The following is a 20,641-nucleotide window of genomic DNA, read 5'->3' on the forward strand; positions in this document are numbered from 1 at the left end:
GTGTACACTGTATTTATGAATATAACCTCTATGCATAGGAGAAACTGTATAATCAGAGGCAGTCTTTCTCCAGCCCAGAAAGCAAGCAAGTACTAAATTCCCAGGCCAGGTCCTAGGTCTCACAAAGCTCTATAATCATAAAAGTCCAAACCCATGAAAACACTACGGGCAATATAACAGACACAGATAAGTGATTGCTGAGTGAGTGAATGAATGAATGAACAAACGAGCTAATTTAAAAAAGACAAAAGAACTGAGATTCTACTGCTACTGCTATCTAGCATTACGCTAGCTATCCGCGACATTTTAATTTCTCCTTCCTACCAAACTATCTAGATGCAACATAAGGCATTCCAATCAAATGTGATGTTTTCTTTTGTTTCCAAATTACCGCTTGGTATTTAATGGTGTATCTCTTTTCCTAGTTTTCGGGAAGCTTGTTAGCAGTGGTTGCTGCTCACAAGAGCTGCTGACAGAGAAGCTGGCACATGCACCCCACCTGAGCCATGGTGAAAGAGGGTCTCAGAGGCAAGCACAGCTGAAAGCAGGTGGGGGCGAAGTAGCGTTTAGTAGAGGGGAGAGGATGACACAGAAAGGAAACTAGCTTGTGAGCAAAGGTTTTAGGATGGAGGGAAGAAGAGGACAAAACAAGGAAAAAAGGGTAGCTGGGAAAAATGACAGAGAGAGACGGAGGGAGAGCCAGTGTCATAAGAATTATTCAGAGAAAAGAAAACAGATCTTCTAGGCCAGACACAGTGGCTCCCACTTGTAATCCCAGCACTTTGGAAGGATGAGGCAAGAGGATCGCTTGAGGCCAGGAGTTCAAGACTAGCCTGGGCAATACAGGGAAATCCTGTCTCTACAAAAAAAAAAAAAATTAACCAGGTGTGGTGGCACACGCCTGTAGTCCCAGCTTCTTGGGAGGCTGAAGTGGGAGGATCACCTGAGCGTGGGAGGTCAAGGCTGCAATGAGCTGTGACAGCACCGCTGCACTCCAGCCTGGGCAACAGTGAGACCATCACACAAAAAAATAAGACAGGGTCTCAAAAAAAAAAAAAAAAACAGGAACCTGCTCTTATTCCCACCTGCATACACTGAGTGTTATCAATCATTTGTCCAAAAGCTTTAATAGGCAACATATTGGTGCTAATTTGTTCTCTTTAGCCTCGTTCTGGTGGGAGGTGACCTTGGTGGGATGGTAGATCAAAGTATATTCTCTATTGATTCTCAGGCAGTAAAGGTCTCCGTACCACAAAAGCGTGTGCCTTCTAAATTTCAAACAATTTCATGAAAATAATGTTGAAACTATGATACCATCTTTATATTCGTTATTTATTTAATCTTTAACTTAACCCACAAGATTCCAAGGCAGTTTATAAGAACACATTGAATAAAACAGAAATACATATTTTTAAAATCCAAGACTAAGGAGATTAACATGGGACAAAAAGTCAAGGCTAGTGGAAAGTTATTTGTAGGGTACTGCTTTCCACATAGACATGAAGGATGGGCCACAAATTTGGCTTTGAGTTTCTTAGGGGTCGAAAAAAAAAAGTAGGGGAGAAATATGATCAAATGTGCTGCTCATTGTCAAAAAAGGGAAAAGAAAATGTTATTCGAGGAATGAAAAGTTTTTCTGATGGTAGTTCTTAAATTTCTCTGGGGGAAGAGGGAGCATTTGAAACTTCATCTAGAGCTTCTGTGGTCTTCCCAATCACTTTGGAGGGTTACACTGTACTTAGAAATATCGAAATATCAACATATGGCCGGGCACGGTGGCTCACGCCTGGAATCCCAGCACTTTGGGAGGCTGAGGCGGGCTGATCACTTGAGGTCAGGAGTTCGTGACCAGCCTGGCCAACACGGCGAAACCCCATCTCTACTAAAAATACAAAAACTAGCCAGGCATGGTGGCAAGCGCCTATAATCCCAGCTCTGAGATTACAGTAGGAGGCTGAGGCAGGAGAATAGTTTGAACCTGGGAGGCAGAGGTTGCAGTAACTCGGGATTGCGCCACTGCACTCCAGCCTGGATGACAAAGCAAGACTCTGTCTCAAATTTAAAAAAAGAAAAAAAATCAACATAGGGCATTTAGATTCCAAAAAACCAAGTCAGAACATCAGCCAACAAACTGTACTCTTCATTTTTAGTGTTCTTCCACAAAGCCATCTCCCGCTGGGGTTCCTCTGTCCTCTGCCTGCCCTTGGAATTTACTTTAAGATGCACCAACCAAAATGGGCAATTAAAGTGTTTAAAATGCTAATACCATGATAAACAAGAAAATTATTCAGGAGTGAGGAAACAAAAACAATTATTATCTACTGAACAATGTAGTTGGAGAGGTGAACTTTACATAAAATCGAAGAAAATTACCAGAAAGCATCTAAGAAATGCTTGATTATTTGGTGAGGGATCTGGGGCCACAGGAATGGGCCAGAAAACCTTCCTACTTCGAAAGATTAATAGTAAAAATGGATGGGTGTTATGAGTACAGAGTGACCATGTAATTTATCAACCAAACTGGGATACCTCAGAGTTAAAGAGTGTGCTACCAATAATTAAACCCAACAACAGGTGTAAACTGGGGCTGCCCTAGGCAACCAGAGACATATGGTCACTCTCTGTGTTCATCACAGCTTTACATTCCTAACACATACATGTCCTCATTACACCCCCAACAATACCATGCAGGAGAGAGGCCGATAACATTGTCTCCATTTTACAGATAAGAAAATACATGCCAAAAAGATGAGTGAAGTAACGAACTCAGGTTTGCTAAAAGAAGTATCTGAGTTGAGACTCCACGCAGGTCTACTGACTCCTAACCCAGTGCCCTTCCATTAAATCATCTAAGTAATGACCTGGACCCAGTCAAGTATCGATGATATGCACCTAGCTAAGTTCCTTCTCTTTTCCGGTAACAGCAATAAAAGTTGAAAACATTTTTAAATGTCAGGAGAAAATATCTACCTTTCAGTTTTAAATCCAATCATAGCTAGGTTCATATTTTGAGTATTTTACATTTCTAACAGGACTTTGTTCCTGATTTCACAATTTTCTGTTATTTCATTTCAAATGATCTAAATATAGGCAAGGATCCTAGACAATAACAACATAGATTCATGACGGGCTTAAATTCAAAACTCTCATAAAATTAAATTCCATTAATTCAGGCTCTCCATTTTATACACTACCAATAATCTTTCTCTGTTTTCCGACCCCTATGTCATCATCCGTCTTATATTAAATAGCAAATGATTAGGAAATGTTTTACAGAATTATTAGGTAATAAATGGTCACTCCATCAAGTAATTCTCAAACCCAGCTGTATATCAAAATTACCTGGGAGCTTTTAAAAAATATATGAATTCCAATCTTTACCCTATATCAATCAGGGTCTCCAAGGCTGGAACCCAGAGTAGACAATTTTTTGAACTCTCAGGTGATTCTGAGGCCCATCTGCTCTAATACCAATCCAAATGTGACCCACCCAAGACTTCCAAAGTAGACACAGCTAACCCCTGACTCACTTGCAACCACAGTTATGTCATTCTGCTCTCTCCTCTGCAACCCACACATGATTTCTTCTTACGATTTTCTTTATCCATCCTCTACAATGCAGTAGCATCCTGCATTTACAGGCAGTTAAGGCCATATACATTGCAATTAGAAAGCTGTGGGGCAGATCCTAGTCACTCCTTCCAAGACCATAACCAATGTCTTCTGAACTAGTCTATGTCAAAAGATAGTAATGGTCATGATCATAACACCAATTATAAAAGCTGATATTTGCTAAGCACTTACTATGCCACTAACAATGCTAATCACTCTGCACGAATGATCTCAATTGCCACATTAACCTTGTAAAGCAGGACTATTCTCATCCCCATTTTACATTCCAGGAGAACTTTGCCAAGGTCATACTGCTGGGAAGTAGCAGAGCAACAAAGCAAGGTCCATTTCTGAAAGGTAAACCACTCCTTGTAAAAGTACTTCTAAAAGGAATCAGTAGTCCTTCTGGAAAATGAAACATTTAGGCTTTGAAGATGCATCAAAGGTAACTTTTCCAGTGTATGATTTGGGGCTTTGCTGATTGGCTGGTTGGAAAGAAATTGGATTCAATGTTTCAAATGCAACCTCACAGCCCAAATATTTCTTATTCTCTAGCTGTTCCACTGGATATGGTAAAATGAGCTTCCACCTAGATGTGTTTGATTGGTAGGGTGGCCATATACATATAAAAATTATATATAAATTTTTTTGAGATAGGTCTCACTCTGTCACCCAAGCTGGAGTGCAGTGGCACAATCTTGGCTCACTGCAATCTCGGCCTCCCAGGCTCCATGCTGAAACCTCCCACCTCAACGTCCAGAATAGCCGAGACTACAGGTGCGCACCCCATCACGTCTGGCTAATTTTTGTATTTTTTGGTTTTTTTTGTAGAGATAGGGTCTCGCCTTATTGCCCAGGTTGGGGTGTATATACAATTTACTGTACAAACTAGGAGGTATTAAAACATCAGGAACTATTCATAACTATACTGGGAAAATAGGAATAGGCATATAGTGGAACATATGATCACCCTACTGACAGCAGAATTCCAAGACAATAAATCGCAAGTGAACTGCCATGGACTTACTCAACACCATGGCTCAATTTCACGCAATAAATAATTTTTGTGTGCCTACAATGTGCCAGCCTCTGTGCTAGAAATTGGTCATACAATGGTAATAATTCCTATGAACCAGATACTAATAGAACTGACCATTCAACAGTTACAAAATGATAAGCTTTGTATTAAGGAGAAAAATCAAACTGCAGAATAATACATATGGCGAGATTCCATGAGGGAGGAAAGGAGGAAGGAAGGAAGGAATTGAAACAAAGTGTGTGGGAACAAAAATAATCCTCTAACTCCATGTAAGGGTGGATCAGATGAAGTTTCACAAAGAATGTCCTGGGGCTGGGATTTGCAGAAAAATAGATATTAAATAAGAGAAGCAGGTGGGACTGGAGATAGCACATTCCTGGCAAAAATAAGAGCATGTGTAAGGGCACAAGTTTGAGAGCATGTAGAGGTCCTTTCATGAAGTGCACATTGGTGCACTGGAGGGTATGTTGGGGGGTGAGTGGCCAGACATGGGGCTACAGCAGTGGGGAGGGGCAGGCGTGGTCAACCCTCTAGACCATGTTGAGTAGCCAGGACTCTACAATGCAGGTTAGAGGAGGCCAGTGAATGTTGATTTTGAGAAAGACCAATGTCAGGTCATTTTGAGAGCAGCTGACAGAAGGCAGAGACCAGCAGTTTGGAAGCACTTGCAATGGTTCAAATAAAAGATGATGTTGAACCAAACACTTATGAATTCCCTACCTCAGACAAGGGGCCAGGCACTAGGGATTCAAAAACAAACACAATCTACTCGCCGTCTTATGAAAAGTGAGGTTTAAATTAAGAGACAGATATGGGAACAATTTTAATATGAGAGAATGACCATAGATGCTTTAAATAAAAGGTTTAAGTTAAACAATGGAATGCTTCTGACTCTAAACACTTTGAGAATTGCTAAAGAGAAAGCTAACACAACGTTTAGAGGTTGTAAAGTCCCAAAACAATGAAATAAACAGCTGAGGAGAAAAGAACCTTTCTGAGAACTATCCAAGGCTGACCTCTTTTATTAAGTGGTTGTAAGGAAAACTGGGAAATATCTGGGCAAATACATGGTTTGGTTTTGTTTTTTTGACAGAGTCTCATCTGTCACTCAGGCTGGACTGCAGTGGCGTGATCTCAGCTCACTGCAACCTCCGCCTCCAGGGTTCAAGTGATTCTCCTGCCTCAGTCTCCTGAGTAGCTGGGATTACAGGCATGTACCACCATGCCGGCTAATTTTTGTACTTTTAGTAGAGACGGGGTTTCACCATGTTGGCCAGGCTGGTCTTGAACTCCTGACCTCAAGTAATCTGCCCGTCTCTGCTTCCCAAAGTGCTGGAATTACAGGCATGAGCCACTGTGCCCGGCCAAACACATGGTATTTAAAACACAACTATAACTATAGTATTGCAACGTGGGGAATGTGTGATGGGTGGGTCTTTCCTCAATACAAGATAAGGCACAACACTATTCAATAAAAAACCTCTCTAATTTTTTAAGTCTGACCCAACTTCAAATCCCACTTACTAGCTATGTGACCTTGAGTCAATTATTTTACCTGCCTCTCTTCACTATAAAATGAGAATAACCACATATACACCTTACAGGATTGTGAAGGTAAATGAGGCAGGATTCCCAGCTAAAATGGCAGATTGAACACAAATACCCAATTTCATTCCCTTCTGAAACTCCACTAAAATACAGATTTTTTTTTTTTTTTTTTTTTTTTGAGAAGGAATCTCGCTCTGTCCCCCTGGCTGGAGTGCAGTGGCGCGATCTCGGCTCACTGCAAGCTCCGCCTCCCGGGATCATGCCATTCTCCTGCCTCAGCCTCCTGAGTAGCTGGGACTACAGGCGTCCGCCACCGTGCCTGGCTAATTTCTTTGTATTTTGTTTAGTAGAGAAGGGGTTTCACTGTGTTAGCCAGGATGGTCTCGATCTCCTGACCTTCTGATCCGCCCACTCCGGCCTCCCAAAGTGCTGGGATTACAAGCGTGAGCCACCGCGCCCGGCCTGCAGTACATATTTTTAAAACATATAAAGTAGTATGATAAATACAGCATGTTTTTAAAACCAAATTCACAAATATGTAAGGGGAATAGAAGAGGAGAAAACTACAACTTTGAAAACTGGAAAGTAGTTGGATGTGTAAAAAAAAAAAAAAAAAAAAAAATGACATCAATAATCCACAAATACTGAATCCCAAGCTGACAACAGCAAAAGCTGATAACCAAATCAACATATACCACAGAAGTCTCCAAAGTCACAGGAACTGGAAGGAAGCAGCAGAACTGGGGTGAAGAAAGAGGGCTGGGGAAAGGCATTTGAGAAAAAGAATCCCCTTGGTCACTCCTCCGCCCGAGCAAAAGTCTAGACCAGCACTGTCCAGTAAAACGGTCCACAAAACATTCTGTATCTGTGCCGTGCCCAGCACGGCAGCCAGTCACATGTGGCTACTAGGCACTTAAAAGATGGCTAGCGTAACCGAGAAACTGACTTAATTTTATTAAATGTTAATTTAAATTTAAGTGGCTACCATGTGGCTAGTGACTATTTTATTTTAAGGAAACACAGGTCTACAGGTTTAGTTTCTGGAAAGGATAAGACAAAGGGTCCTGTAACTAGAGATGCCAGGCAAAGCATGGGAACCTCCATGCACGCAGAAAGACGGCATCTGCACACATGCTGAGTGCTGGGGGCCAGGATGCTACAGCCTTCACTCTCTTCCTCGCAGCTCCAGAAATGCTGGCAGCCAGTCCCTAGCCCTCCAGGTGAGGGACTGAATACCGTCTTCTGAGGAATGTGACCATCTCACCAGTACTGACCTAAAGACACAGAGGTTGGGAGTTCCCCATTTAATGGCTCACTCTTAGTGATGTCCAAGGTTCACCAGCCCCGGGCACATGCTCAGCCTTCCTCCAAGTTTAATCATAAACAAACAGCCAAGGTAAACAGATGTCTGAGGAAAGCCTCTAATGCAGACATGGAGACAGAAAAAAGCAACTCAGAGAAAACATTACGCAGAGAGAAAACTTCAAAAATTAATGTCTTCAGAAAGATAAAAGAATACCTTTTATTTATGAATCAAGAATAAAATGTTTCTTTTTGAAAGTAACATTTCAGAGAAAAAAGGAGCTCTTGAATATTAAAAAGACAACAACAGAAATGAAAACACAGCTGGGAAAGGGCCCTACGGAACTTTCTAGGTTGATAGAAATGTTCTATATTTTGTTTAGGATGGTAACTGCACAAGCATATATGATTGTCAAAACTAAGCCAAAGAAACACTTAGGATTGACACGCTTTGCTGTAGGTAAATAATACCTTAATTTTCAAAAGCTAAAGTTTGGAAGATAATGTTTAGGAAAGGCCAGGCGCGGTGGCTCATGACTGTAACCCCAGCACTTTGGAAGGCTGAGACAAGGGGATCTCTTGAGGTCTGGAGTTCGAGATCACCCTGACCAACATGGTGAAACCCTGTCTCTGCTAAAAATACAAAAATTAGCCAGGCATAGTGGCGTGCACCTGTAGTCCCAGCTACTCAGAAGGCTGAGGTGGGAGAATCGCTTGAACCAGGAGGCAGAGGTTGCAGTGAGCCGAGATTCCGCCACTGAACTCCATCCAGCCTGGGTGACAAGAGTGAAACCCTTTCTCCAAAAAAAAAAAAAAAAAAAAAGGTTTAGGAAATAGGTTAGAAAAGAACAGTTTGAAAATAGGAGAAAAGAGATAAGAAAATTAAAAGGGCCAATCCAGACAGTCACACGTCTGAATTCCTAAAGAAAAGACAGAGAAAGTGGAGGGGAGAAAATCATCAGCAAAACCATTTGAGAAAGACTTCCCAGAACCAAAGGCTACCAGTTGCCAGGTTGGAAAGGCCCATCAAAACAATGGAGAAAAAGACCTGTTTGGGTCACTCCTGGGATACTTCAGAACATTAGAAACAAGGGTCTATAAGCTTCCAAAAGAAAATAAAACAGGCTACATTCAAAAGATCAAGGATGGAGAATATTCTCAGGCTTTTTAAGAGCTGCACCGAGGAAAGAGACAGCCACCCAATGCCTTCAAAATTCTGAAGGGAAACAACTTCCAACCCAGAAGTCTATAACCAGCCAAATTATCAACAAATTATGAAGGAAGAATCAAGACACAGTCAGACATCAAAGATCTCAAAAAACATACTGCTATGCACCCTTCTGAAAATAACAGGAGACAGGCTCCAACACAGGAAATAAAGATTAAACAAAGAGGAAGTGAAGGGAATTCCCAGGAGCACAGAACAGAGTGGTCTTCTTAATCAGGCACTGATGAAGTTCCTGTTCCCGCGCTGTGTCCTGCTGCCTGAATCAGCAGAAGACTATTTCACTCCACAGAAGTATTCCATGTGGCCTATTCCTGAGAGCTGGACATAAGCCAGGGTGGAGCAGCCCATCCCTCTTGACTCCACTCCTCCCAGGCTCCCAACAGCTGGGCCCACTGCAGTCTTCCAGGCACCCCCAACTATGAGAAGCCCTGTTTCCCACAATTCATTCATGATCTTTTCCACTGATTTTCCCAAAAGGGTCCCTGAAACCTCTCAACTCTCGATCCAGACTTGACCCAGAGTTTCTGTTCAGATCCGGGGTAATGAATTCAACCACAGACCATGAAGCTCTTCTCCTGGGAGCCTTCATCTTGGCATCACTGCCCTTTTCTTATATACAGAGGTTTATGCCTGCTTTGGGGACATATACACTGGTAGGAAGGAAATGATTGATACCAAAATGAGGGTGACTGTTACCTCTGAGGGAAGTGCAGTGGAGTACCAGGTGATTTCTAAGACACCAGTAATGTTCTCTTTCTTAACCTGAATGGTGGATACATAGGTATTTTTCTCTAACTACACACATACTGTTTATATAGTCTTCTCTATGTTGATATGTTTTTGAATTTAAAAAGTCCCCTCCACAGAAAATTAAATATATTTCAAGACCCTAAGTAGATACTAATTAATTTTCAATTACGTTATTCTGAGATACTGCTTAGTCAAGGGCCTGGCAGCTAAGCTAATTCTCTCCTTTTAAATCAGAGGCCCTTGCTGAAAACATGCTCCACTAGGTCCTTGGTCAGGCCAAGAAGGAGCTGAGTTTGATCCCCCTCTTTGTATTTAATGGAGCTAGCAGTACCAGAGCAGCACTGTATGTCTTGCATCTGGCATTTCAATCCAGATGTCAGCTGGGCCAGAAAGAATGACCCAGGGCCCTGGAATAAACTGGGTTCCAACGAGCAATACAAGTTCTACTCAGTGAATGTGGATTGCAGTAAATGAAGAAAGAAGGTCCAGACTTCTAAATGAAATGTTTCACTATAAAGCTGCTTAGAATGAAGATTTTCCAGGCTGGGCACGGTGGCTCACGCCTGTAATCCCAGCACTTTGGGAGGCCAAGGCGGGCAGATCACGAGGTCAGGAGATCGAGACCATCCTGGCTAACATGGTGAAACCCTATCTCTACTAAAAAAATACAAAAAATTAGCCGGGCGTGGTAGCAGGTGCCTGCCGTCCCAGCTACTTGGGAGGCTGAAGCAGGAGAATGGCGTGAACCCGGGAGGCGGAGCTTGCAGTGAGCCAAGATAGCACCACTGCACTCCAGCCTGGGCGACAGAGTGAGACTATGTCTCAAAAAAAAAAAAAAGAATGAAGATCTTCCAGAAGCTATGTGCACAATTTTCCACTTAACTAGGAAATATTTATCCTTTAGATACATGAAATCATGTTGATATATTGTGTTGGAGATTAGATTAATAAATAACTGAAACTTGAAAAAAAATCAATTACCTTATCCTCTCCAGTAATCAAATACTGTGCTTCTTTAAAGACCATCCTGAATGGCAGCAACTTTCTAAAATTCTACCTAGGCAATAATCCCCTGGACTTTCATCATGTGCCAATTTGTGCCATTATTTACTTGTAATGTATGTCTCCTTAGCTAGGTTGAAAACAGAAATGAACAAAAGCATGACTTTTCCTAATGAGTCTTTCCATTGGCTACTATAAAAACAATAATGGTCCCAAGTCAAATGGCGTGGGGCCTGACAGACACACTAGATCCTCTCAGGACAGAGTCAGGTTCTTGGATAAGGTCCTTCCATCACTCAGTGCCTTCCCACCTCCAGCACCTGCTAAGCACAGGGCCTGGCACAGAGTAAGAACTCAAGTGTTTCTCGATAAATAATAAATGACATCAGAAGAAAAAAGTGCTAAGAATCACGTGACCCAAGTAATTAACGAAAAAGTAGCTCCCTATTGAAAGGTAAAAATCATGGTGATCATTTCTGGTTAAATGAATCAAACAAAATTTTTAAGCATAAAGAGGAGGTGTAGCATTAAGGATAATCCTTGAAAATTATATCCAAATCTGAAATTGATAAACACGGAAAAGTGGCTTACATGAAATGAACAGTAATTTAAATGGAATAAACGGGACAGGTGTGGTGGCACACGCCTCTAATCCAAGCATTTTGGGAGGCCAAGGCAGGTGGATCACTTGAGCCCAGAGTTCAAGACCAGCCTGGGCAACATGGCGAGACCCCATCTCTACATAAAACATAAAAATTAACTGGGTGTGGAGGCACGTGCCTGTAGTCCCAGCTATTTGGGAGGCTGAGAACTACTCGAGAATTGCTTAAGCCTAGGAAGCAGAGACTGGAATGAGCTGAGATCCACTGCACTCCTGCCTGGGCGACAGAGCAAGACTCTGTCTTAAACTAAACTAAGACTAGACTAGACTAAACTAAAATTAAATAAAATTAAATTAATGCTCGCAGTGGAAAATTTCTCATCCAGCACTGATGACAGCATAGTGTGGACTGAATGAGTTCTAACCCTGCCTCTGCCAGAATCTAACTTTGGGCCTTGGATAATTCAAGGAATCCTTCTGGCCCTCAGTTTTCCCCACTGTAAAACAGGCAGGCAGAATAAATGAGCATGAATCTCCCTAAAGGCCAACAGGGTTATAGGAGTCTATATATTCCTGCTTACTGAATCACTGCCTAAGTATCAAAGCAGTACACAAGAACAGGTCCAGCGCAAAACTGTCCCTAATATCCTACTGGTAGAGAAAATAAAAGACACAGTTTCCAATTCAGGTGCTTTTGTACAGTCTAAGTTCTAAAAGCTTTTTATAAACGCTATGCTTTAAGACAGTTAAATGTATCCAGTGACTTTTAACCTAAAAACTGCTAAAGCCAAGGAAAATAATATAAGTTGAACTCATGCCCATTTCTATTATAATTCCATTTTTCAAAGTAACTCATATGTGTGCATGACTCACACATCTGAATATGATGAGATGTTCCTTTATCATTTCATCTTCTATGCCAGTAATCCCACATTACAGAGTGCCAAACCCCTTTAATAAGTGTAGCACACGTTTCTACTACACTCCAAAATCCAGCACAAGACTGCTGCATTAGGAAAAAAATCTAAGTGAGCATTTCCGGGCTTTGGATCACAGAACCCCAAGTCAGTTGTCAAAAATATGACTCCCTCGCCTCTGCCTTTCTGCACAGCCGCCTAGACTACTGATAACTGAATGCATAACAACTATCCTTCAGGCTCGTACAGACATTTAGGCAGCCCTTTGAAGTGTACAAAGCACTTTCACATCTATTAACTGATTTCCAGTGACCTTCTGGAGTGTGTAGGGAAGATGTTATCACATCCATTTTACAGATAAAGAAACAGAGATTCAGAGAATTAAGTGACTTGCATAAGGCTATGCAGCTAGCAAGTGGCTGAACTGCGACAAGCACTCAGCTCATTTAAAACGAAAAACTGAGTTCTTCTCACCAAACTGGTGTGTAACCTAGGGATAAGAAAATAAATGGCTGAAATAAAACCTTTTAGAAATTTTTGTGATTATACTACTGGGAGTAGATCAACCTTTTATAAACACTGCAGCTTCTCTATTCCCTTCTTAGTCCCTTTGTATGATGAGTTGCTAGAGTAAGATGGCTTACCCATTTGGACTTGACTCCAGATATACCTTCTTTCCATTTCCAACCAAGAAGATAATTATTGAACTCTGTCCTTGGAATATGAAAAACCAGCTACAGCATGACTTGAGTCAACAACAGTAAAGAGAGATTAAGTAATCGGCTGCAAATCACAGAGTTGCACAGGCAGAGTAGATCAGCATAGGGACTTCAATCTTCTCCCTACAGATGGACATTGAGACATTCCGTCATCCTTCCTGAGACACAGGGTTTGCAGCAGTTCTTTCAGGGACAAAAATTCCCTAAGCAGCCCACAGTGCTATTAGTTTCCTCATTTGATTGTTCTTATGAGAAAAAAAAAAAAAACAAAAAAAAAAACACTATTAAATGGTCTCCCCAGTTAGTTACTTGGGAACAACTAACCAGACCATCCCTGTACCCTGTATAAATAAAAACAAGGTTTTTTTTTCACATTGACCTGATAATTTCATTGGTAGCTACAATTAACTATACAATACTTGGAGGTAGGGAGATTCACTCTGTATCCTCACCTTTAATTATACAATAAGGGCTGGAATCCCCTGTCAGTTTATTCAGCCAAGCTTACAAGAAGTCACAATGTGGGAATTTCCAAAGCCAGTCAAACATCAGGAGTATAAATGTCACATATCTAGACTTCTCAGTTTACAAACACATTTTTTTTAAAGCTGACTAGTAACAATATAAAAATCTTCCCTCCTGTTCACCACTTCAAACATTTAGTATGATTTAGGTTTTTGGTTAACCATGCTTGTCAAATGCTTTAAGGTGCTAAATTACTAACTGGGCTGGAACTTTCTAACCATACCTCATTTAAATTCAATCATAGATTACATATCAAACACTTAAATTTCCAAGTCTTCAGCCAAATGAGATCTGCTTTATAATCTGAATAGAAAATGGTTGGTAAGTAAACAAGCTAATCATGATCACCATCTCTAGAGCAAAAGTATGAAAAGACCATAAGGAGTGGCTTTGACATCAGTCAAACTTGAGTTTAAATCCTGGCTCTGCCACTTACGAGCTGTGTGTGGTCCTGGACACTTGAGCTTCTCAGCCTTAAATTTCTGCATCTCTAGTATCAATTCGTTCTCATCTAACTGTTGTCAAGGACCAACCACAGTAGAAATCATACATTAGGTACTAAATTAAAAAGACACTTATTAGCTACTACAAAAGTAAATTTGGAATACAAGCCAATGTGACTCTGTAGATAATAATAACCTGGAAAGTCGGGGTAGGAAACAATTGCAGGTTCTTTCTACTAATATTCTACTTTCTACCCCTCAAGACCCATCTCAATCCAACCTCCTCCTCCACTACTTAGCTCCATCAACTCCAGCCTACAATGACTGACACAACATAATTAGCACTTCATTAAACATTTTATCGTGTTTCTGGGATCACTACTTACTGGTCCTAACACCTATCTGTTTAAGGATACCTTAAGCAGAATGGGTATCTGTGTCTCTAACTTCCAGTCTCACTACCCCTTCATTATTCTAACTCATTATAAACTACATTGAGGCCACAAGTGATTACACAATGCCATTTAATTAGAATTGTGAATGCTTGAAAATACAAAAATCACCCTTGAACAGTTAACAGATAATTTTAGCTTATTAAACACACATTTTTAAACACTCCAAAACCACTTTGGTTCAGATCACATGGGGACATTCCCATTGGTTGGCTGTGGTGACTATGTCACAAATTAGAGTCCCTTCAGCTAAGATGCTCAGGCCCAGCGTGCTGTGACTAAACCACTGTAACCACTTCACATCTACTTGTATACTCCCATTTTCTAAAACTTCAAAACCACCAGACAAAAACAACTTTATTCAAAGACAGAGTTTAGAATCAAGGCCACACATACCATGACTTAAAACAAAATGAAGCTTAAACTCTCCCCCACAGACTTCTCTGCACTTTGCCAGGTCTTACTGATACGGTTCCAACGCATCAGACCAACGGTTCCCAACACCTCCCATTCCGACTCTTGCTGTTTTTTAGAACATATATGTCGTAATGCTCTCCCTTTACTACCCTGAAATGAAAATCAAAAATAATATAAACTATATGCAATTTCAAAATAATATAATGTCCTAACTATAAATAAAGAATTTAAAGAAATCTGTAAGAATATATATCTCGGCAGTAATTGCTCTATCACGAGTACATCAGGAGACATAATGAAGTAGTCTAACACAACAGAACAACCCTGAATGCAATAACTATAAACGCAGTCAGAATCTTGCATATTATTCTTGATGACACAAATACATGCACACCAACATTGGCGAGTGATTTATAAAAATGGTAAACAGCTTTTGGCAAAGTTACAAATAAAATAGTGTAGTATCTTATATAGTACATTGTACCAATTTACATAGTAGTGGCATTCCTAGAAAATTAAGGGTATATCAAAACAATGCAAAAAGTCCTTTACATAAAATGGAATTACAGGTTCTAGGTTCAGAAAATTACGAACAGGCTTTCTCCCTGCAAAGAAAGTCTGGGGAGACATTTGAAAGTCATGTAGGCTACAGAAAAATTATTCTATCCACAGGACTATTGCTGTGCACATTATAGGATTCCTAGTATTCCTAGCCATGAACTCCTAAATGTCAAAGGTACCCAGCCCAGCATCAAAGAGACAAACAACAAGGGCCCACTGCCCCAGCTGTGCTCTGCTATGAGGCCAAGTAAGGTCTTACTGTCTTTGTATGTCATGCACCGACCTTAGAACTATGTGTGGCTCCTAAGTAGGTGATCAGTGAGTCTGAGGAAGTGGGTGGTAGTTCTTCTAAAATTCCTCTGTTTGTTCTGAAGTACAGAAAAACAGAATCAGTACTTTCGGCAAATTGAAAGATAGCATCTACTGGACAGGAATGTAGAACTGCTGACATTCACTTAAAGCCACAAACACTTCATAGGATGCTATTATTCCAACCCCATAATGATTATCTAAAATCAGGACAGCAAATATACATGGTGGGCAGGGGCTGAACAGGCAAAGTACAAAGGACTTTTAGGGCAGTGAAAATACTCTCTGCAATACAATGATGGTGGGTACATGTCATCATACATTTGTCCAAACCCATAGAATGTACAACTCCAAGAGTGGACCCTAATCTAAACTATGGACTTGGGTGATAATGATGTCAGTGTAGGTTCACCAAGTGCAACAAATGTACCATTCTGGTGGGTAATGTTGGTTATGAGGGAGGTTACGCATGTGTGAGATCTGTACCTTCCTCTTAATTTTGCTGTAGGCTGGGCACAGCGGCTCATGCCTGTAATCCCAGCACTTTGGGAGGCTGAGGTGGGTGGATCACCTGAGGTCAAGAGTTCAAGACCAGCCTGGTCAACACGGTGAAACCCCATCTCTAATTAAAAAAAAAAAAAAAAAAAAATACAAAGAATTAGCAGGGTATGGTGGCGCATACCTGTAATGCCAGCTACTTGGGAGGCTGAGGCAGGAGAATCGCTTGAACCTAGGAGACAGAGGTTGCAGTGCACCAAGATTGCACCATTGTACTCCAGCCTGGGTGACAAGAGGGAAACTCTGTCTCAAAAAAAAAAAAAAAAAATTGCTCTAAACCTAAAACTGCTTTAAGAAAATAAAGCCTTAAGGAAAAATAAAACAACAATAAGAAAACTGTGTATACATCATGGCCTGATGTCCCACAAAGTCTGGGAATGGCTTTAATATCCATCTCAATGTGGCTCCAATGAGTCCTGCCAACTGATTAGGCTTCCTAACCTCAAAAATATGGGAGAAGACAATTAGTCAGTTTAAACTGACTTCCTGTGGGTAACTGGGCCTTCCACACCATGCAATCTAGTAATTCTGACTACCATCATTCGAGCACTTACCATGCTCTTCAGGCGCATAGTGCCATGCACTTATTTGACCTTTATAAAACAATGAGACATGGTATAAATCCCTACTTTACAGGGAACTAAATGAGGTCCAAACACAAGATCCAAGGTCAAATGCTGTTAAAGCCCAGACTATACAGCCCAGATCTATCTAGCTCCAAGCCTGTGCCAGTTATTAGCAACCACCTATAAAACCACCTGCCTGGAGAAGTGGAGTCATAAAGCTTCCTACTAGAGTGGTATCTCTCCTCTGCATGAACCCCAGGAGGTGGGCAGGCCCCTTTAGCCAGATGACAGATAGCATATCCAATAAAAGCTAAAACAAAATTCCTCTCTGCTGCTCAGCCAGAATCACAGAAAGCTGGGAAGATACCCAAATTTATCCTTAAACCGAGTTGTGGACCCCAGGACCACACATTCCCTGATGCATAAAGATTCAAAGCTTCAGAATGGCATCAAGCCCCCAGTGAGTGCTGGCTCTAACCTATCTTCACTCCAGTTCCTGCCTCTCTCCTGTGGCCGGTGCTATTGTCCCCAGACTCCACTTTCCAGCTCTGAGTACACACTAGATGTTTGCTCACCAGATGGTGCAGAGGAAATGCTCCTCCTGCCTGCTCAGTGTATGTGACTCCTGCCCATTTTTCCATACTCAACAGCAGGATCCCCTCCCCCAACCCCCAAGTGGCTCCACACTGCCCAGGTGGAATGAACTGACCCACTTCAGAGCCGTAGCAGCACTGTTCATGTACACACTTTCCTCAGGGCCCTTACCCCTGTCCTTCTTACATTACCAATTATCAGTATACACGGTCGTTCCCTAGAGGGTTAGCTCCTAATGTACCCCTGTATTCTCCTACAATGCTGACCACAACTACCACCACCACTAGATATACAGTCCACCTGATGAATGCTTATGATATGATATGGCTGCCATTCTACACACGTTTTGTTTAATCCACATATTAGTTTCATTTTACTGATGAAGAAACTGAGGTCTGGCACGACCCAGCCTTCACTGGCACTACAGCAGAGTAGACATCAGCACAGAGTCTGGAACCAGAACACATGTCTTTGAATCTCAGCTCTACCACATGCCAGCTGGGAAATCCTGGGTAAGTTATTTAGCCCATCTGTGCCTCAATTTCCTCATCCTGCCGGGCGCGGTGGCTCAAGCCTGTAATCCCAGCACTTTGGGAGGCTGAGACGGGCGGATCACGAGGTCAGGAGATCGAGACCATCCTGGCTAACACAGTGAAACCCCGTCTCTACCAAAAATACAAAAACTTAGCCGGGCGAGGTGGCGGGCGCCTGTAGTCCCAGCTACTCGGGAGGCTGAGGCAGGAGAATGGCGTGAACCCGGGAGGCGGAGCTTGCAGTGAGCTGAGATCCGGCCACTGCACTCCAGCCTGGGTGACAGAGCAAGACTCCGTCTCAAAAAAAAAAAAAAAAAAAAAAAATTTCCTCATCCGTAAAACAATGATCATAAAATGTGCTCCATAGTATTTTGGTCAGCATTAAAAGAGTTAATGTATGTGAAGGCACTCAGCACAGTGTCTGGACATAGCAGGAACTAAACAACTGCTTGCTACTGTTATCATCACTGTCTCCAATCTTGTCTTCCATTACGCCTCAAGTCCATATTTTTATGTCCTCAAATATACCAACTACTTCCCACCTTTGTCCAAGCTGATTCTTCAGCCTTGACTGCTCTCTGCACGCCAGTTCCTCACCATTCTTTGGGTCTGCTTATGTGCTCACCTCTGACGGGTGTTCCCTGACAACCCTATTAAGAGAGAGCTCTGTCTCTCTGGCCCGGTCTCCCGTGTCCCTTCCCACTACCCTCCAGCTCCTATTAATTTTAGCACATCCTTGTTTCTTTTCCTCAGGTCACTTGTGACAGCCTAGAATTGTTATGTGTTGATCCATGTATTTGTTTTGTGTCCACATCCTCACTAGAGATGAGGGAAAGAACTGCATCTGTCTTCCTTTTTTTTATCTTCATCCAGCCAAGGGCAATGCTCAATAAATATTTGTTGAATAAGTGGGCAAATGAACAAATAAATGAGGCTCAGAAAGCTTAATAATTTGCCAAACATTACAGAGACAGTCAACAGAAAAGACAAATTTCAAACCCAGATTTGACTCCAAAGATGGTGCTCTTTGTAGCTTGGTACCCTGTCTCCTTTTACACTACAGGTACTTAAGAAGGAGCTGCTGAATTAATAAACGAATGAACTATAGAATCCTTAAGGTAACAGGTCGCTGATGGTCACGCTGCTATGGGGACAGCAGGAACTAAACACCCTGCAAAGTGCCATTCTCTCTATTTGGTCAACGCCGTGTACCAATCAACTCAAATGTCTATTAAGCAGCCACAATGAACACATCTGTGTAATGCAAAAGAATAAAACGCCACTGTAATTGGCTGGAAGATAGCAGGTAGAATCAGGACTACAGCACAGGGTTGGGCAGGTTGGGCACTGCCAAGAATGCCCAACTGAGGTAAGAAAGTGATGGCTGAAATCCAACCTGCCTTTTACTAGCCAGGCCACACTCTCTGGTGCAGGGTTACCCCACTCAGACAAGGTACTGTTTTCCAGTTTTCACAAAGACAACATATAGACTGGCAGCAGTCCTACGGAGGGTCAGTCTTATTGCTTAAGGCTGGGTCTCTCATACTGTGGGAGTCAAATGGCACAAAAGGCACTATTAAGAACACAATGTCCCTCCCAACCTGCCAGTGCCCCTGAAGCAGCCACTTGCGGTGAAAGTGTTCAATGCCATGAGATACTTATGATAATACAAAAATAGGGAGGGATCGCTGGTTCCCTCACTGCCACCTTTTAACTCAGACTAGTCTATCATATTGGCCTTGTCAGAGTAGAGAAGCCTGAAAGTTGGGACCTGAATAGATTAAGTTTCCATGCAATAAAAGGTGATGAGAAAGATTCCAGAACAAAGAACACTACCAGAAAAAGTAGGCTCAGGCTGGGGACCCCAAAATCACGCATTTCCCTGTCTCCCTGAAGCCAACTCTCACTGCACCTAGTAGATATACAAGAGTGCATTCATGTGCATACACACATGGACACACAAAACTAAAGAAAAGATGTCACTTGACTGCACAGCTTCCTGCCCGCTCCAGAAGTCCTAACTGCTCAGCAGACAAAAACAGCTTAGAGGAGCATGTGAAAGATTTGGGTTTTCAAGCTATGTTCTGAGCAACCAAAAGGTTGAATGCTATAAAACTCTGCAAAAAAATTTATTCAATTTTGTTTTTAAGATAATATATTAACGATTTTAGAGATTATAATAAACTTCTACAGATTCAAATTTTATTGGAAATTTTAGTCCACTGATGATGACAAATGTGTTCACATTATCTTTCTGTAGACCTCAGAATAAAGCTGCCCTTGCCAATTCTAAGCTTATATTAGTATCTTATAAATATATCACTGATTCTGAAGGAAACTGGAACTCTCTTTTTAAAAATTCAGGCCTGTACTTGTCTGGTGCCTTAAAATTGTTCAAGCAAGTATACTGCTATAGCACACCTGCAGTATGTTCAGTTAAATGCCAGGTAAATCTCAGGCACATCTGCTGGCTCATGCTCTTATCACATGGGAATAGTCAGTTATACAAAAACAAATGAATTCATAACAGGCTGCATTGTAATAAAAAGAGTGAGCACACATTATCATCTGTCTTGCAGATTGTAATAAAGAATGAAAGTATTTGTTAAACAGTGTGATTCTCCTTGGAGACCAAAGTTCCCCCTATTCATCTTTCAGGCTTCTGGATCAATTTAATTAAAGAGTATCCTGAAATTGCAAGGTATTAGTAAACTATTTTTATCTACACTTACTTATCCATGCAAATCAAGACTTTTCTATACTGCAAAGGAAATTAAAACCAGATGGAACCTGGATAATGAAACTGGCATTTGACTGGGGACTGCCACTCAGAACCCAAGTTAAAATTCAGTGCTCACTAAAGCAGCTTCATTGTTCTCTTGACTTCACCATAAGTAAATGGATGATTCTTGTAAGTTATGATACCTACAAGTCTAAACTTATAAAATTAATTTCTTGTAAGTCC

At 41.5% G+C, this 20,641-nt stretch overlaps 1 protein-coding gene and 1 pseudogene across 7 annotated transcripts in view; one reads left to right on the top strand and one right to left on the bottom strand.

Annotated features, from left to right (window-relative positions):
• The window catches only part of JAK1 (Janus kinase 1), a 235,297-nt gene that overhangs the window by 74,618 nt on the left and 140,038 nt on the right, over positions 1-20,641 (bottom strand). The gene's annotated exons all lie outside the window — the stretch shown is intronic.
• LOC112620540 lies at positions 9,731-9,976 on the top strand (annotated as a pseudogene).

This window comes from Theropithecus gelada, chromosome 1 (assembly GCF_003255815.1).
Source record: "Theropithecus gelada isolate Dixy chromosome 1, Tgel_1.0, whole genome shotgun sequence".
NCBI classification, from domain to species: domain Eukaryota; kingdom Metazoa; phylum Chordata; class Mammalia; order Primates; family Cercopithecidae; genus Theropithecus; species Theropithecus gelada.